General features: G+C 40.0%; 1 protein-coding gene across 10 annotated transcripts in view; it reads left to right on the top strand.

The window, feature by feature from the left end:
• The first annotated feature begins 4,660 nt into the window (after positions 1–4,660).
• The window catches only part of TACC2 (transforming acidic coiled-coil containing protein 2), a 212,729-nt gene continuing 196,926 nt past the window's right edge, over positions 4,661–20,463 (top strand). For 2 of the 10 annotated variants that reach the window (XM_060768563.2, XM_060768556.2), the window contains exon 1: positions 4,662–4,836. The gene's annotated coding sequence lies outside the window, so the exon portion shown is untranslated. Of the gene's footprint in view, positions 4,837–20,463 lie in introns of all 10 variants that reach the window. The other 8 variants (XM_060768560.2, XM_060768564.2, XM_060768566.2 and 5 more) reach the window with 6 other exon arrangements.

The raw sequence follows: 20,463 nt of genomic DNA, 5'->3' as shown, positions 1-20,463 counted from the left end.
TGAATGACAGAGGATGATGGAAGTTGTAGTCCAGACACACATCTGGAGTGAATCTCAGTAATGCTTGGTCTGGATCAAACTTGGCACACATAACCATTATGATCTAATAAACTACCAACATGCTTTAGGGATCAATGATGGGGTGATGGGAGTTGTAGTCCAGCCACATCTGGAGGGCTGTGTAAATCTCACTAATAATGGATCTGGATCAAACTTGGCACACATAACCATTATGATCTGATAAACTACCAACATGCTTTAGGGATCAATGATGGGGTGATGGGAGTTGTAGTACAGCCACATCTGGAGGGCTGTGTGAATCTCATTAATAATGGATCAGGATCAAACTTGGCACACATAACCATTATGATCTGATAAACTACCAACATGCTTTAGGGATCAATGATGGGGTGATGGGAGTTGTAGTACAGCCACATCTGGAGGGCTGTGTGAATCTCACTAATAATGGATCTGGATCAAACTTGGCACACATAACCATTATGATCTGATAAACTACCAACATGCTTTAGGGAGCAATGATGGGGTGATAGGAGTTGTAGTCCAGCCACATCTGGAGGGCTGTGTGAATCTCACTAATAATGGATCTGGATCAAACTTGGCACACATAACCATTATGTCCAGCTTAAATTGCCAGCATGATTTGGTGTGTGTGTGTGTGTGGGGGGGGGGGGGGGGTTGAATGGCAGAGGATGATGGGAGTTGTAGTCCAGCCACATCTGGAGGGCTATGTGAATCATACTAATGATGGATCCGGATCAACCCTGGTATGCATAACCATTATGACCACCTTAAACCACCAATATGGTTTAGGAATCAATGATGGGATAATGGGAGTTGTAGTCTAGCCACATCTAGAGGGCTATGTGAATCATACTAATGGTGGATCTGCACCCAACTTGGCATGCATAACCATTATGAACAGCTTAAACTACCAATATTTTTAAGGGATCAATGACAGGGATGATGGGAGGTATAGTCCATCCAGATTCCAATGAGTCATGTAAATCCACCAACAATGGATCCAGTTCAGACTTGACACACATACCCTTCATGACCAACTTAAAATACTGGCAGGGCTTCAGGCAGACTTGACAGAGCATGATGGGAGTTGTAATCCATTCACATCCAGAGAGCCTTTCTTATGGCAACCCTCATAGCGATACTAGTCTAATGTTCAAAACATTATGCCAAGTTGGCAATGTGAATAAATGATATTCTATTATTTATAATGCTTGGGTAGCAAGATGTATAAGAGAACAATATAGCTGCGCAGACGACCCTCCACACTTGTGGAGGAAAATTTGTTTTGCTAATTCTTGAAAGCTATTTATTGTTCGGAGAGATCGATCAAAGCTGTCATAATTGTAAACACATTTCATGGGAAGAAAGCCCCGTTGAAAATTAGGCATTACTATTGTTGTTGTTTGTTTCCCCTTTCTCTTACAAAAAGGTAAACAACAAAAGGGGGGTTATAAAATTAGCAGAGATTAGGATAAAAGGACATACTGTATTCAATATAACTTGAAGTTGATTTAAATAATGGTTCTAGCTTTATGTATCCAGCAGAGGGAGATGGTGAACACACTTAATTAAGCCACCAGGATAATCTACATAAAAGAATCAAGATACAATGAGCCTCAAAGAAAATACATTTGTGATTTTTGTTTTTGAATTAAGGGTGCATCTACACTGTAGAATTAATTCAGTTTGACACGACTTTATAACTGACATGGCTCAAGGCAATGGAATCATGAGAGTTGTAGTTTTACAGGTTTTAGCCTTCTCTGTCAAAATGTTATGGTGCCTCATCAAACTACAGATCCCAAGCTTCCATAGCATTGAGCCACGGTAGTTAAAGTGGTTTCAAACAGAATTCTACAGTGTAGATGCATCCAAGGAGTATGTAACCTGATAATTCCTCCCCATTCTGTATTCTGTTGGTTAAAATCTGTTCCTTGTAACTACACTTGCTACGTAGGGCTGATTGGGGTAAATTGTAGGGGTGATAATGAAATATGATGTATATACTCAGCTTGATCAGTTTATCAGTTTTATCATGTCTTAACATATGTATTTACTGTATTATTATAAGTGTCTTATTTTAACTTTCTACGTGGAGTGTGATCAGGTCTTGTCAGGCCTTGTTGTTCTGTTTCTTATTGTGATATGGCCTAAGGGCTAATCAATAAAATTACTACTACTACTGTTCCTTGTAGCATCTTAGGGGAATCGATTTTGACATAAGGAATAGCTGTCAAGGAAAAGTAGAAAAGTTAATTATCTTTTTCCCACATAGCTTCTTAGGGAAGTGATTTTATTTTTTAAAAATAATTGGGATGGACTCATTAGCACATATACAGCATAATGATTCCATCGACCACATGAAGAAACATCCTGGCCTGAAACTGATTTGTTAGTTCCAATAAGAGCAGACCCATTTAATCAATTCTTGAATGGTAAAACAGCGCTTACATAAATCCCATACTCTCATCAAGACCACCCATAGGATAGATAAAAGGACATACTGTGTTCTATATAACTTTTAAATTTGTGCCAAAGGTAAAGGTTTTCCTTGACATTAAGTCTAGTCATGTCTGACTCTGGGGGGGGGGGGTGCTCATCTTCAATTCTCAGCCAAAGAGTCAGCATTGTCCATGGACACCTCCAAGGTTACGTGGCCAGCATAACTGCATGGAGCCATTACCTTTCCCAGAAGTTGTACCTATTGATCTAGTCACATTTGCATGTTTTTGAAGAGCTAGGTGGGCAGAAGCTGGGGCTAACAGCAGGAGTTCACCCCACTCCCCGGATTCTAACTGCCAACCTTTCAGTCAGCAAGTTCAGCTGAACCACCATGGGGCCCAAAGGAAGTACCCAGAGACCTTTTACTGCTGCAAAATGTTTCATGACTCTATGGTGTTCTAGATCACTAATAAAGATACAGGAGATTTTTTGTAGTTTTCAACTTTGAAACCCTAGGGGTTGCTACTGTGTGTGTCTAAGAGAAAGGTGGGATTATTTATTATGCATGGAGTCTTGTTGATTCTCGAGCAATGCCTTTTTTGGGAAAAGGACAAGCTGTTTAAATACTAGTAAACATTTATGATTTCCTAATTCTTCAATGGAAAGTATGGGGGAAGGAAGAGAAAGTTAGATTTTTTTTAATAGTATACATAGGAACCAGTGGTCAGATGACACTAAATTATGAAGGCTAGTTAATACTCCAGAGGACATGATCATAATTCAAAACAACTTTGAAAAGTTAGAGAGCTGGAGGGAAACACAATAAAATGAATTTCAGTAGAGAGAAATGTAGGGTGCTACACTCAGGCAGGAAAAATGAAATGCAGATATAACATGGGTGACACCTGGCTTAAAAACAGTATATGTGAAAAGGATCTGGGAGCCTTGGTAGACCACAAGCTACTAAATCATTTGGTGTGATACAGCAGCTAAAAGAAAAACCAATGTGATTTCAGAATGCATCAGTAGGAGTGTAGTGTCTAAATCAGTGGTTCCCAAGCAATGGGCCACAGCCCACAGGTGGGCTGCAAGATCTAAAATAAGGTCTGTGGCTCTAGATTATTAAATATGCTTTTCTGTGGGTGATCAGATGGTGACTACTGGATGGCATATGTTCTGTGTCAGAAACTTGAGCTGATGTGATCTATCCAATATAATTTTCAGAATCAGCACCCAAACCAGCACCCAAAATAACCAAACCAAATCTAATGTTGAACAAAAACCCTTTTGGTATTGATGTTGCAGAGTGGTCCCTGATTAAAAAAAAAAAACCTTGGGAACCACTGGTCTAGACCGAGGTAAGTAATAGTATTAATCTGCTTTGTTCAGACTATATTTGGAATACTCTGTCCAGCTCTGGGCATCACAATTCAAAAAGGATATTGATAAGCTAGGAAGTGTCCAGTCAGGGAAGGGCAACCTAAATAATAAAAGGTTTGGAAGCCAAGTCCTACAAGTGGCTTAAGGAGACGTGTGTTTAGCTTGGAGAAAAGAAGGCTGAGAGGGGACATGATAACCATGTTTAAATGTAGGAAAGGAGGTCGTATTGAGGAGGGGACAAACTTTTTTTCTGCGCCTTCAAATTACAGGAAAAGAGTGTACCTTAGCGTTAAAGGGGCAGAAATTGCTGACAGTGCTGTTCAACAGTTGGATATGCTGCATCGAAGTGTGGAAAACTCCTTCTCTGAAGGTTTTTAAACTGAGGGTGGATGGCCATCTGTCGGGAATGCTTTGATTGTGTGTTTCTGCATGATAGGGGTTGGACTGGATGTTTCTTATGGTCTCTTCCAACTCTGATTCTAGTCCTGAGCATGATATCAGCTTTAAGGTTTCTTCTGATCCTGGTCTAAACTCTTACCTACTGTGACAGCAGAGAGGTGCTGTGCCTTACTTATAAGTATGTGTGGAGCCAGGCATAGATAGAAAATATTCCATTCCCTACTAACCAATCAAGCAATAAAACATTTGGCACCCAGTTCGCTGCACCTGGGAAGGTGTGTTCATTGGTATTACATTTCCTTTTATACTGTTTTCCCAACCAGTAACTGAGAGTTCCTGTAGAGAAGTGACGTGCAGCATAGAGCTCCCAGGGTCAGATTCCTTACACTTCGCTGCTATCCAGCATAGTGTTCTCAAACCTAAGCCAATTCACATTAATAGAACACTTTCATGTGATCCAGTGGGAAGGGGATCCCAACATAGAGAAGGAGTAAACGGCAACAAAGGACACTGTGAGATCAGGGGAAGAAGAGTTATATATTTTATATAGAGATTATATTTGTGGAAGGCTAGGTAAGTAAATCCATACTCACTTTTATCAATCCTCTTGACAGCAGGAAGCTTAGAAGTCTTTTGATAGAAGTGCTCTCTCTTTATTCAGTGCTATGACATGGTTTGCTTGGGGTTATACAAGAAGGAAGTGTGTTTTCATTTTCTTTACTTACTGGTGCATTTATTTTGTCTCCCTTAATATGATTTCCTGCTGCTTTCACAAAACTAGAAGTGAGACATTTTCTCTCTCTTATAGAATCATACTTGGTAGAGGTAATACTAAATTAAGAAGTGGAAAAGAATGTAATTTGTGATGCATTACATCTTTGCTCTCTTTATGATGCCAGAATCTTCAAAATCCAGTTTTGTTAGCTTTGAAGTGGTATGGACAAATTATTTACATCATTTATAGTAGGTTACAGCTGCTTGAAACATAAATGTTTACCACTGCAGTGCCATGTGCTTTCAGTCACTTAAACCTTATGCTGTGCCAATATGTAATAGCCTTTATCATCTTGGGTATTACAACAACATGACATATTATCATAATCTCCATAAGAGTTTCACCTAAATACATTATGGGGCACAATGTAAGCCTCTCTTATTTGTCTCCAATCCAATAAATGTTAACTGAACGGTGTTTTTGTCACAACTATTCAATTGCTAGATATGTGCTCACCCTTTGAAATGTATTTACTTATCTTCCTATTTAATTAAAAATAATTTATAGAACAAACTGACTGAATGATTTGGTTAATTTAATCAGTATGCAAAGAAATACTTAATTCACTGTTATGTGAACTTTTTTATTTTATATTACATTCATATTTCACTCCTTCATGGAGGTCATGTCAGTATTGTTTTTGTTTTTTTCGTGTTAGGAGCAACTTGAGAAACCAAGTAATTTCTGGTGTGAGAGAATTGGTTGTCTGCAAGGACATTGGCCAGAGGTTTCCTGGATGTTTTACCATCCTGTGCAGGCCCATAGCCAGGATTTTTATTTGGGGGTGGGGGCTGAGTTTGATTCTACCCTAGCAAAGGATATACCCTAGCAAACCTTTTGTATCGTTATCCCAATAACCTCATGCATATGGAATATATTGAGCATCCCTATATTTCTGTCTCTTCCCCATGATCCCCCTCCCCCCAAATTTCTCCCCCTGCTCTCTTTTTTATGTAAAGTATAAAAATTTTCAATAAAAACTATTTGAAAAATGATATGAATAAACGTAAGTTTAAATAATGTACCAGTAAGGCCTTCTCATGGACCACCTGGAGAATTTGGGGGGGGGGGGGTCTGAAGCCCGTCAAGCCCCCCACCCCCCACCCCGGCTACATGCCTGTGTGGGGAGGCTTCACTTATGTCCCCGCATGAGAAGCTGGAACTGACAGATAGGGGCTCATACCACTCCCCTGATTCGAACCACTGACCTTTCAGTCAGCAGACCTACCGGCATAAGAGACCTATCATACTACACTGTTATAACACTATTTATCTACTTTAACTGCCATGGAAACATCTGTGGAAACATTTCTCCTCGCAACAACCCTCTGAAGTGTTCAGGTTCATATGTCTGTCTACCATTTGGTATGGTTTAATTGGGGAAAACTGAAGCAAAAATATATTTCAGTTACTTTTCAACAAAAAGCCAAAGCTACTTCTACAATTTGTTCCTATAATAGAAATGAACTCTTACATTGAAACTGCGAAAGAACATTTTTTCTTTCCTTTTTGGAATCAGCACATTGAGCTGTTTCACTTTGAAACAACTGTATTAGGAATCATGGCATATTTACAAGTGCCTCGCTCAGCAGGTCTGAAACATCACACAAACACATTCTTTGACTAATTAAATTTTTCATAATGTGCAAGTTTGGACTCGACAAGCACAGCTCTGAGCTCAGGCTTTGAACAAGTACAATTAAGCTAGAAGCTAACGTTTCAGGCTTGTCTTCTCAGCAAGATTTGACCACCCTTGGTCAGGAGCTTGGTAAACCAGATGAAAGCCACATGCATGTTATTGTTCTTGCAGTTATATGAAATAGGTTGATATATGGGAAGACACATAGGAAAACCCACACTGTTCTGCTCATGTTCACCCTATTGGTGAATGAGTTATTGTGTTTAAAATCTGTTATAAAGTATTTTGAGACTTGAACTGGGAAAAGGCATATTAATTGGATGCTTAGAGATGTCAACTTAGGCCTTATCAACACTGAGCAACACTGAAATGCAGTGCATTTCAAAGTTAGCTTCAAATTACAGTGGCCAGACAACAAATTCCCACAAAAATGAGTGAAAGAAAGCCCTTAATAGGCACCAGTGCTCTGTGGTTTGTGTCAGCAGCATCTGGATCTCAAGCTGGTTCCAGGATTTCCTATGAAATAATCTGCACAGTAACTCCACTTTCTTCAATACTGTTGAAACTGCAATAGATGGTCAGTGTAGATGGTGCCTTCAACTGACCGTGTAGTCCAGTGGTTCTTAACCTGTGGGTCCCCAGGTGTTTTGGTCTACAACTCCCAGAAATCCCAGCCAGTTTACGAGGTCTTAGGATTTTTCTGGGAGTTGAAGGCCAAAACATCTGGGGACCCACAGGTTGAGAACCACTGGTGTAGATGAATGATATTTGTTCCCCAACTGCAGTTGATATTGTAGTCATAAACACCCTCATTGCATTGTGGGTGAAAAAAAGGGAAACATGACTATTTTATGTAACATGAAGTACACAGTGGAGAAAAACTAGGACGTTAAATATCAGTGGAGGTGAAGTAGTTGGTCCAGATGTTTTGAGTTATCATCTTATGCAAGGCAAACATTAGAGAAAAGGGAGAAATGTATTGGAAAAAGTTGCCTGTAAGACATCCAACAATTTTACCACTCACTGTTTCCAAGTCTGTCCAAACTCTGAGTTGATGACTGCATTTAGCCAATCCTTTTATGATAACAGTTGCTGTTGATCCACAAATCTGTAGTCAAAATGCACCATGAAGTTGCAGTTTATTGAACTGGTTGCTTTGGTTATCGTTTGCTTTGAGTGTTTATCATAAATTTGAATCTTTCAATGCAGTGCTAGTATTTTTTGTTTGTTAAAAGAGAAAGTGACTTTCCAGCCTTGGAGATAGTTTATATTCCATTCAGACTAGCTTCCAAATGTGCTAACTTTTCTTTACAATGTTATAATTATAAGATTTCGATGCAACAGCTTTGTAACCACAGCAATGTGCAACATTGCTAATGATGCAACCATAAAACTTGCAACTTCACAACATTGCTTTAGACTCCTAAAGAAATCACAAAAGCAACACAATATTGCAATTTCTGTGCTTAGGCTCTTCTGGTTTGTATCACACTTGAGTCAGCCCATATCTGTAAAACAGGGATAGAAATAAAGTAGCCCTCCAAATTGGATTGGATTGCAAGTCCCAGCATTCCTCATCATTGACTGTACTGGCTAGGGCTTTGGGGTTTGTAGGCCAACAACATCTGGAGGACTACATGCTTTGAAAGCATTTAGAAAGTGCTATAAAATGCATGTCACCGAATGCTGGATTGTGGATGGTTTTTCCCAGATAGGCAAAAACACTGCAGTGTAGCAGATGTCACTGTGGAGGTCCTGTCATCATTTCTGTTTGTAAAACTGACATGAAAGGATACATATGAGCATGCTATGCCTAGCTCATGTAGAATTTGGAGATGCAGGGGCACTAATTCACAATTGCATTAGTACATTTTCTTATTTAGCACCTCTAGGAAGACGGAAAGATCTACAAATCCCATTCCTTTTAGGTTACCTTTAGAAAGAACATTGTCTTTCTATCGCAGTTTATTTCTTCCAGGCAAAGGCCTAAATCTTATTGTGAGACTTGTCTAGAGTAAACCACTGAATCAGGATGAATTATATACATATTGACTTACCATTCAACAGTTGAAATCAACGAACCTCTGCTATGTATTGTTGAAGGCTTTCATGGCCAGAATCAATGGATAGTTGTAGGTTTTCGGGCTCTATGGCCATGTTCTGCAAGTATTCTCTCCTGACGTTTCGTCTGCATCTATGGCAGGTATCACAGACCTCACACCTGGTCTGACCTCACAACCTCTGAGGATGCCTGCCATAGATGTAATATAATTTTTGTGGGTTTTTTTGCTTTTTAAGTCTCTTTTGCTGTGTTTTTCATTGTTCTTATGAGTGATGGTCACTCGTTGGCCTGATAGGTGTATTGTGTCCAAATTTGTGTCAATTTGCCCAGTGGTTTTTGAGTTATGTTAATCCCACAAACAAACATTACATTTTTATTTATATAGATGTACAGTTCATTTAATCCCTGGCCTGTTGTGATCTGCACCTGAGAGCAATGTAGAAGTAAAAGGATCTCGGTTTTGGGGCATACAAGGCTGATGGGATGGGGGCTATGTCAACCCAAGGACCTTTCATAGCTGTGTAGAAGTAACATCACCAGGTAGAAAGCTACACTTACTGAAATTTCATCTTTTAAACAACTATTAAAGGTAGAGGATTTGTCTTTCTTTTCATGTAGCCATCCCACTGTCTGAATACTTTGGCTCTCCCCCAGAACCCTTAGGGCAAGATATCTTTGCATATTTTTCCTGACGTTGCAATGAACTCACTTCCTTTCTGTAAGTAGCAACTCAATGCTGAAGCCCCTAGGCTTCATCCAAGGTTACACAGACCAGCCTCAACTCCGCCAACAGTTACACGCGTCCGAGTCTCATTTGCAAATTGGGGTTCCATGTGTGTGGATATTTTTAGGATTGGAGACGATGAGTCTGGCCAACCTTTGGCTTCTCTCCAAATCCATCAGTGAGGGTTGAGGATAGGGTTTCTGTATTTTCAGAGGAGTCCAATACAGAAGTGGGACAGGGGATTTAGGGGACTCTCTGGGCACTAACTTACAGGCAAGTGTAGCAGACAAAAATTAGCATTTGTTTTGGGGTTACATTAGCAACAATCTCTCCCTGAAGCAGACACCCAGACTTGATAAGGCCGTTTCAGGTCAAAGATAAGGCTTGAGGAAATGAGGAAAGCTGGGGGGACATCTGTCATTTTTCTGAACTAAAAGGTGTGCCTCTAATGGAGATGAGAGGCTTGTTGGATGGAATTTCACAGTATATTATACAGTTACATTCCAAGTGATGAAACATTGAGAGGGAAAGTGCATACTTGAGTGGAAACATAGAGCGGAGTTCACTGGAAGCATTTACCTGAGTTTTTTAAGGCCACTTTTCATTTTAAAATGTCTGAGTGATCTATAATAAAACCAAAAGTTAAAAATAGTATAGCCACCACTAAAACAGTAAAAACAAATAAAACATTAAAAAGGAACAAGGGGTGATGCACCATCAAGCCAGTATGTCCTCAGAGTATTTCTTTCTAAGAGAAAACTATGAAATTAATGGGGTCACCATATATTAACAGGTGACATAGACACATATGTTTTGACACATATATTTGCTAGCTATCATTGATCTAAGAAAATAAACAGTGCTTGTGATGCATACACACATTCTAACATGAATTATTGTATATAAAACAACCAAACACCATAGTGACACATGCGTCGACAGAAAAACATAGGCCCTGTCTTAGTGCTTGTTGTTCCAAAGTGTGTGATGCTTCTTTAAGACTGGGGGCCCTTCCACACAGCCCTACATCCCAGAATATCAAGGCAGAAAATCCCACAATATCTGCTTTGAACTTAGTTATCTGACTCCACACTCAGATAATGTAGGATTTCCTGCCCTGATATTCTGGGATATAGGGTGTGGAACGGCCCTACATTGCAGAACAAATTTCCTTATTTTCCTCTGGAAATATGAACAGGGGATACAAATGTGACAAAGCAGTTTTCCCTGTCTGAGATGAAAACTATTTTTTTTAACTTTTTCTCTAAAAAATACATTAACACAGCCCTCCCAGGTGGTGCAGCAGGTTAGACCGTTGAGCTGCTGAACTTGCTGACCAAAAATCAGAAGTTCAAATCTTGGGAGCAGGGTGAGCTCCCACTGTTAGGCCCAGCTTCTGCCAACCGAGAAGTTTGAAAGCATGAAAATGTGAGTAGATCAATAGGTACTGCTTCTGTGGGAAGGTAATGGCGCTCCCTGCAGTCATGCTGGCCACATGACCTTGGAGGTGTCTAGAGACAATGGCAGCTCTTAGAAATGGAGATAAGCACCACCCCCCAGAGTCAGCCTCAACTAGACTTAATGTCAAGGGGAAACCTTTACCTTTATTTTAAAAAGTACATTCGAGCTTTGAAGCAACATATTACATCTAAAGAAATATGTAACAACATTAACTCTTCTTCAGTAAAAAAAGGCAAAGTTACTTTCTCTATATCATGTACAAACTATTTTAGGGTTTAACAAATACTATTTACTCATCATTTCCAAAATATTATCAGGGTTTCATTTTGGTGGAATTATGACCATTTGTTTCTATTTTTAAAGTTTTTAAAAAATGAAATCCATTAGTAGTGTGTTGTTCGCAAAGTGGTAAGTATTAAATAATGCTAATGCAGTCTATTCTTAAAATCCATGGCTGATGTTAAGGGGATAGTTTTTTTTAAATGTTACTGACTCTGTTACTAATACCCAGAGTTCCTATTTTTAAACTTTAGCATATATCCAAAAACAACCTTATTGCCAAAAAGATTGAAAAGATATGGGTCTTCCAGACAAAATGGAAAACTACATTGTGTCCCTGTACTTTCCAAGATCTTTATAGCGTTGAGAAATTTCACTGGGGGGAATAAAACAAACAGCCACCTTTAAACGCAAGTGCCTCTAGCTGCTGAGAAGAGAGTGCCTGACACTGCTAAACAGCTTGTTTTGATGAGTGTAAAATGATAACGCAGAGTATAAATAGTGCCTGAGCCGTCCTGGCAAAACAAATGAACTAGACAAGTTTAGATCTGTCATTTCGGAGACACAGATGAAGTGTGGTGCTTCTCTATCTGAAAACACTGGTGTTTTGCGCCATCTGAGGCCATGGAAGCCATCTTCTTCATTCATTTCTATGACTACCTCATGATCCAGGGTGTATCTACACTGAAGAATGAATGCAGTTTGACACCACTTTAATGGCCATGGTGCCGTTCTATGGAATCCTGGGATTTGTAGTTTGGTGAGACACTAGCACTCTCTGAAAGAGAAGACCTGGTTAAACTACAACTCTCATAATTTCATAGCACTGAGCCATAGCAGTTAAAGTGGTGTCAAAATGCATGCATTCTACATCCTCGGCGCCCAAACATCTGTCTCTTTAATGTGAAATCTTCACTCCCTCCCCCAAGTATTGGATTAAAATACAAACTGATTCTGCAGGGGTGACTCAGGCTCCTTCTACACTGCCATATAATCCAGATTATCAAAGCAGATAATCTACATTATCTGGATTATATGAGTCTACACTGCCATATATTCCAGTTCAAAGCAGATATTGTGGGATTTCCTGCCTTGATATTCTGGGTTATATTCTGAGTGTGGAAGGGCCCTAAATTATATTCATTCATTTCAGTTAATCAGTGGACTTTCTTGAGACTGACAATTGGATTTAGGCCTAATTTATTCAAAATATATCTGCAAAAGGGCCATCCCAATACAACACACCCAAAGTTGGTAGCTGGTGGGTCACAAATCAGTGGGATGATATATCTACCCCAGGCTTCAAATGAGTTTTCCACAGTGCTGAACACTATTCCTAAATAGTTACAACACCTTGGAGAGCTCTAAAGCCAGCAGAAACTTGGGATACTTTCACTGCCCTAGTAATATAGGAGCCACCAGCAATCATTTTGTTTGCATGTACATTTTATCCTTCTCATTCCCAAGCTCTTTTGGACTTTCAAGATAATCACCCAGCATCATCAATTGCAGTGAAAAAGAAATTGCTAACAAGTGCAGCTCTCACAAAATGTGGGGACTGATTCCACAAAAGGGCACTCATGATGGAAAACTGTTTCTGCAATTTGTGGTGCAAACTAAAGATTGCTGGAAGTAAATATTTGTTGTGATAAAAGGAATCAAGTTGGAAGTTTCCCATTGATTAGTTTAACTAGGACACTGGAGATCAAGGTTCAAATTTCTACTGAGTGATAACCCCCCTGCCCCCCGTCCCAGGTGATCCTGGGAAAATCAAGCTCTCTCATTGTCAGGGAACGGCAATAGCAAACCCACTCTGAGCAAATCTTAACAGAAAAAAACTGTGATACAGTGACTTTGGGTTGCTATAAGTCAGTTCTCTAGGCTTGTTTGATTTTAAAAAATGGTTCAAAACTCGTTTCGGATGGAGGGGGCGCTGGTGGTTCGATTCTAAAGTCAATTCCGATTTTCACAGAAAAAAATGTTCAAAACTTTTCAAAACTTCTGAGACTTCCAAATCCTTTCTGGCTTCTCTGGCTTTAAAACTGGCTTCTCTAGCTGGAGCCGAGGCCAGGAAATGCCTTCCTTCCTGGTTTAAAACTGGCTTCTTTGGCTTGTGCTGAGGCCAGGGACCAGAAGCGGGGAAAAGCAAGCAGAGGAAATTCCTTCCTTCCCTGGTTTAAAACTGGCTTCTCTGGCATTAAAACTGGCTTCTCTGGCTTGAGCCGAGGCCAGGAAATTCCTTCCTTCTCTCGTTTAAAACTGGCTTCTCTGGCTTGAGCCGAGGCCAGGGACCAGAAGCAGGGAAAAGCTGGATAATTTCCGACTCATTTCATGAGTCGTAACAAAAATGGCAGAAAAAGCTTTGGAAGGGCAAAGGGACTTCCCGTTTTCTTAAAAACTTCGAAATTGCTTCACAAAGGTAATGTTTCTGACTTTATTCCGAATTATGAAGATTCCAACCGTACCTAACCATGCCTACAGTCCTCAACAGTTGTTGCTTCTGACAGTTCTTTGTCCCATTGTGAAGAGAACTTTCCCAGGTATGAGACAAATACAGTTCCACCTTAACTAAAATCGAAAAGTCTTAATTTATCATGCTGCTGCTGTGTGTGTGTGTGTGTATGTGTATGACAGCCTGACATGCAAAAGTTAAGAAATTTAAGCCGTTTCTTGGCAGCAGGACAAAGAAATATGAAAAGCTTGATCTTCTTAATTTCTTCTTGATCTTCCTTAATTTCTGCATGTCAGGTTGTGATGGATTAAATACTGGTCCTAATTAGAAAGCATTTTCAGCAGGGATTAAGCACTGAGTATCGTGCATTCAAAGCATGCAACCTACATGTCTTTAAGAGTGGTACTACAACTGAATGATAGTATCACCAGAGCTATTTCTATGTGATTGTGTTTCTAGGAAATTCATACTATACAGTTGTAGCCATTGGACAATGCTGCTGGTGCTTTTTATCTGTGAGGTGGGTCAACCAAAGATAGAATAATGAGTCCTAAGTTCCCCAGTGACATTCATGACTCAGTGGAGACTAGAAACTGAATCTTAATTCATAGTCCCATGATGGTAAACCTATAACATGACATGATGACATGAGGCCGCATGCAAATGCATGCAGAGAAATATGGGTCTGCATGCTGAAAAGGACATTTCATCCTCAGCTCCTGCACCACGAGGTGCAGTAGCCAAGGATGAAACATTTGCTGTAGTGTAGTGTAGACACTCTGTGCCAGAGGTCTGTAGGCCAAAACAACAGAACTCTGGCACAGAGCGTCTAGTTCTGGGACTTCTGGTTAGGCCATTGGGGGGATCTTTGACCTCACTTCTGGCTGGCGGAGCAGGGAGGAGTGGAATGCCGCGAGGAACACATCTCTGGGGGCCCTGTGATCGCCATTACCAGCAACCACATAACCACAGCAACCATCATCCAATCTGCTGTTCTGGAGTGTTGTGAATTTCTAATTGACCATCACTACTGTAATAAGTGAGGGGAAGGCTGGGTCACTAATAGGCAGGTTAGTTAAAGAATCCCCCCTCCCTCTCATTTATCTTAGTTCACGTCACCCCACACAAGTTAAATAATATCAATCATATTAATCTCTAACCCTCGGGCTCAGTTTATGAGTCTATGTTGGTGTTCCTGCAAGCATGCTTTGTCAGCCTATTCTCATAAATCCTGCTGTTGTTATTGCAAGTTAATAATAATAGCAATTAAGTCAGTGGATGAACGGGTGCCATGAGTGTTGCATCAGCATATTTAAAAGAATGTCTGTTTATGGGACTCCATCTCTACAGTATGAATCACCGAGAAATTATTGCCCACATAGATGGTAATGATAGCACTGGACACCATGCATCCTCTGAATTTAACAGGGAAATAACTGAGGCCAAAAGGGAACAGTAGCTTAATTAAAACACACACCCATAAATCCATGCATAGTTTTAATCAGAAATACATTATTTCTTTCTGCTCTTCTGTGCCGATAATGCAGTAATTCTCAACCTATGGGTCCCCAGAAGACTTCAACTCCCAGAAATCCTAACTGGATGGGATTTCTGGGAGTTGTAGGCCAAAACACCTGGGGAGCCACAGGTTGAAAACCACTGCTCTAATGGTAGTCAAACCTCAATACAAGAGTTCAAGTTTGACCTGAATTGGTCCATGTCCTGAGTCTACTTCCCCCCTTGTATTGTACTTGACTTTCAATTATGGCTGCTGGAAAGTAGCTGATTCCTGACTGTGACTGCTTGATCACAACTCAGAAAACATGACAGCCATAATGTCTTCTCCTGGCTTTATAACCTATGTTATAGACTCTTTATAATCTATGATATAGACTCTTTCCATGTCTGTAGGGCAACAAGTCTTCTCCAGGATGTAGCCCAAGTCTGGAGAAACTGTCCAAAGTACTCAATCTATCTGAGAAACACAGCTCAGATGCCTCTTTTAAAATGTGGATTAAAACCCAATTGTAGATTATTATTTTTTTGTATGTTTGATGTTTCATATTGTTTGACAGAGTATCATGCACCATGTGGATCAATGATGAAGTGGTAAAGATGTAGTACAGGGCAGTGCCAACAAGAGTCCAAAAAGGCAGAGACTTGTGTCTATCAACATCAACAAAACAGTTCTAGCTCTTTTGTAAAGTTGCCCGGTCTTAACTGCCCATTCAAGCTCAAACCACTCCCACACATTTTGTACTATATTAGGGATACATTACAGTAATGCTATGATGCTGGGAAAATCCACTCAACTCCTTCCCTGAGGATTGTAGCTAACCTGAGAGAGAACTAAGAAGCTGAGAGGTGTGGCAGATTCTATCATCACTCCTGGTAATTAAAAAGCATTGGTGATCCCAGTCTGCAAACTTTGGTTTCACTATATCAAAGATGGGAATATACAACTTATTTCCTAGTACATCTTAATCATAGTGATTTCAAAGGGATGCACCATCAGTACAGACATCTTTCACTGATAAAGATGAAGATCAACAGAAGACTTTCTCTTAGGCTCCTTCTACACTGCCACTCTAATCCAGATTATCAAAGTATATAATCCACATTATCTTTTTAGAACTGGATTATATGAGTCTGCTATACTGCTATATAATCCAGTTCAAAGCAGTTACTCTGGATTTTATATGGTAGTGTAGAAGGGGCTTTAGTTCCACCACTATCTAAAGGCCCCTTCTACACTGCCCTGTATCCCAGGATCTGATCCCAGATTATCTTCTTATCCCAGATTATCTGGCAATGGAAACTTATATAATCCAGTTCAAAGTGAAAAATCTGGGATCAGATCCTGAGATATAGGACAGTGTGGAAGGGGCCTTAGAATACATGAGAGGGCCTTCTTGGTGGTTGCTTCTAAAATGTAGAATTTTCTTCCATGGAAGGATAGGCTTGCCCTCTGTCTTTCCTCCTTCTAAAGATTTTTAAATGTAAATAGACATTAGGAGACTGATTGATTGTACAGATGTATTCTTGTTATGTTTTTAAGTGATTTCATACTATTTTAGGTTAATGATATCTCAATACAATATATTATTTCATTATTTTCTTAACCTTCAAAACATTAAGTTTTTACCGACACCAGTGTTTGACATTGTAATAAGCCACCCTGGGTCACACTAGAAGGAAGAAGGTATTTTTTCAAGTTTTTTTTTCCTTTTTTTCATGTCTGGAGCGACTTGAGAAACTGCAAGTCGCTTCTGGTGTGAGAGAATTGGCCATCTGCCAGGACGTTGCCCAGGGAACATCCAGATGTTTGATGTTTTACCATCCTTGTGGGAGGCTTCTCTCATGTCCCCACATGGGGAGCTGGAGCTGACAGAAGAAGCTCAACCCACTCTCCCCAATCTGCTACCATGGACACTGTGCATCCACTCTGTTTTACAACCACCTGTCTTGCAGCTGATCAGATTTTGTGTGCACAACATTTGAAACCATAAAAAGAAGGTTCTGAGATAATAAAAGTATTTTGGATACAATGTTGTATTCCTGGCAGGGATGGAATTGAGATTATTCTCAAATAGAATCCATAGAGAGTTTTGAATATGTCTTCAATGAAATTTATTAAAGGCTCCTGGAAAATGAAACAACGTCTGTCTTGAAAGAAATATAACTAACTCAGGTGGGTACTCCAGATGGTGTTAAACTGCCACCTTACATTAACTGCATGGGTTAAGATCTCAGGGCAGGACCTACAAGTGGGGTGTTCGACCAGAATATTGGTCCAGGACCTGGAGAGCAAAGGATATACCTGTGAATTTCTGACACTATGAATTTCTGATGGCAGAAAAAAATGACAGCAGACTCTAGAGTCCTAAAACAGTTTTGTTCGACCCTGTAAAAGTTATCTTGAAGATCTTGCAGTTCAGCAATATCTGAAGTGCTTCACAAGATTTGCTCAGTTGCCAAACAGTTATGTGGTTCTTTGGATCCTCTTCGGCTCCTAATGCTTTTGCTAGTGTCTTTCAAAACCAAAGCATTCTGAAGCATTCAAATCTAGCCAGGTAGTGCTGAAACCTTTTGAGTTACCTTCAGAAAAGGTAACTCAAAATACACTGCATCTCAAAAGATGTGATGTTTCCCTTTATTAAATGCATATTTGCAAAATGACCATTCTGTGCTAGCTGCTGGCTTTTTGCAACTCTCCTTGGATTTTTTCTTTCCTACTTAAGCAGCAGTGAGAGAATGAGCATGGTTCTGCCCTGTACTTCAGTGGAGCCAAAGTTATTTGTTCAACTGGTTATGCTTAATTGAAGGTGGGTCATTTAAATGAAGGTAACATTCATGTGATTCAGAGGAAGGGAAGGCAGGAAAGGAAAACAAAGGCAGAGACTCATGCAGTGCTGTGGCTGAAAAGAGCAAGCTGCTAAGACTTTTCCCAAAGTGCCAAAAGACATTCAGAGAACCAGGATTTTTTCTTCCTCTTGGAATGTAAGTGTACATGGATCTTTTCCTAATACTGTTTGATAAAAATAGTTTTATTTTCTTACAACAGCAAGGTCTCTAACAAGTTGACCGTACCAGATTCATGAAAGCGCTGTTTTCCAAAACACAGTTGAGCTTAGGTGGTTTTAAGGAAACAAAAGCAGCATGCTATAAAAGACTACTATACAGAAAGAAGGTGGGAAACCAAAATAATAGCAACGATTTTCATCATAACATTAGTATGGAAATGTACAAGAAATATACATTTGTAGAGGACTTAAGCCCAGTGGTGTTTGTAAAATCTAGTAAAACATCTCTGCAGAATGCTATTTTTTCTGATGTAAAGCTTGAGGATTATGTTTTAATCTGAAGCAATGTTTTAATTGAAAGCTTTGAAGTCGAAAAAGAGAATTTACCCATATAGTCCATGCTTGGTTAGTTATATTTTTTTCCAATACTAGCATACCAAAATGTTGGTTTCCAATGCAGCAGGAGGGATTAAGTAGCTGAGAAAAGCATTATAACAAGTCTATTGAAACATGGATCACAGTTGATTCTACTGTAAATGTTAGCTTTTACAACATAATCATGTTTACTCAGAAATGTTTTGGGTTTAAATTCAGTTGGATTTACTGTGCAGCCTTGGGCCTAGGATGAGAGATTACTTTTCAGGAGAATGGCTTGGTGTTCTACATAGCTTCCTTCCTTTGGGCTGGATGTCTCTTGCAGCCCTCCATGGATCATAGGGTTTGGGCCAAAGCATCACGTGAAGCCCTTCTCTGTCTAGCACAGTGATTCCCAACCTGTGGGCCCCAACCCACGAGTGAGCCGTGAGACTTAAAATAAGGTCAGTGAGAGGGAGAGAAAGAAGGAAGGAGACACTGGTGCATTGCCCTCCCCAGTGCTTTCTCAGTTGGCTGAGGAGACTCAGCCAGTGGCACACATGAGGAGGCGGGAGAGAGAAGGAAAGGGAGAAAAGGAAGGAAGGCCGTCGCACTCGCAAGTGCTTTCTCACCAGGCAGCACGAGCGAGAAAGTGAGAGAGAAAAAAATGAGTCCCTCAATGTTGTTGTTGTTAGCTCCCATTGCCACACATCAATTGTAATGGGAACATAGCCCTTCGTAAGACCCTGTTTAATCCTCCAGAGTTGTTGTTGTTATTGTTATTGTTGTTGTTGTTATTATTATTATTATTATTATTATTATTATTAGCTCCTACTGTCAAACACAAGAGTTGTAATGGGAAAGCAGCCTTTTGAAAGACCCTGTTTAGTCCCCAAAGGAAGTAGTAGTAGTAGTAATTATAATTATAATTATTAAAGCACCTGGACTGTGGCACAGCTGGCTGGGAGTCAGCTGCATTAAGATCACTACTGACAGAAAGGTCATGAGTTCGAAGCCAGCTCGGGTCGGAGTGAGCTTCTGACCAATTTGTGTAGCTTGTTGTCGACCTTTGCAGCCCGAAAGACAGTTGCATTTGTCAAGTAGGAAATTTAGGTACCACTTATGTGGGGAGGCTAATTTAACAAATTTACGAAGCCATAAAAATCTCCAGCAAGCATTTGGAGAATGAGGAAGTACTTCATCGGTGTTACAGATGGACGGTGAAGCGACAGCTCCCCTGGTGGCCAGAATACCCTCATCAAAAACCTGGAATGTTAAGCAGCCTCTGTGTGTTTGTCTATATACGTTGTGTGTCTATGGCATTAAATGTTTGCCATGTATATGTACATTGTAATCTACCCTGAGTCCCCAGCGGGATGAGAAGGCCAGAATATAAATACTGTAAATAAATAAATTAATTAAGGACAGTTTCTTGCATCTCACGCTCCGCTTTTTGTGTTTTTTTTTTCAACCTCAGCCCCCTCCCCTTCTTTTTTATTTTTACAGAGTGTTAATAAAATCCACAGATAATAACACAGCCCCACCCAAAGAGGGGGAGGAGGGGCAATGCATTCTTAGGGTGTATCTAAATTATCAAATTAATACAGTTTGACACCACTTTAACTGCTATGAAATCATGGAAGTTGTAATTTTCAAGGTCTTTAGCTTTTTCTGCCAAAGAGTGCTGGTGCCTCACCAAACTGAAGTTCCTATGATTCCAAAACATTAAGCCATGGCTGTTAAAGGGGTGCCAAACTTCATTAATTCTATAATGTAGATCAGGCATGAGCAAAGTTCGGCCCTGCAGGTGTTTTAGACTCCAACTCCCACAATTCCTAACAGCTGGTAAGCTGGCTGGGATTTCTGGAGTTAAAGTCCAAAACACCAAAGTTTGCCCATGCCTGATGTAGATGCACCCTGAGTCAACCCTT

Source organism: Anolis sagrei, chromosome 3 (assembly GCF_037176765.1).
Source record: "Anolis sagrei isolate rAnoSag1 chromosome 3, rAnoSag1.mat, whole genome shotgun sequence".
Taxonomy (NCBI): Eukaryota; Metazoa; Chordata; class Lepidosauria; order Squamata; family Dactyloidae; genus Anolis; species Anolis sagrei.
This window is presented reverse-complemented; position numbering and strand designations above follow the sequence as displayed.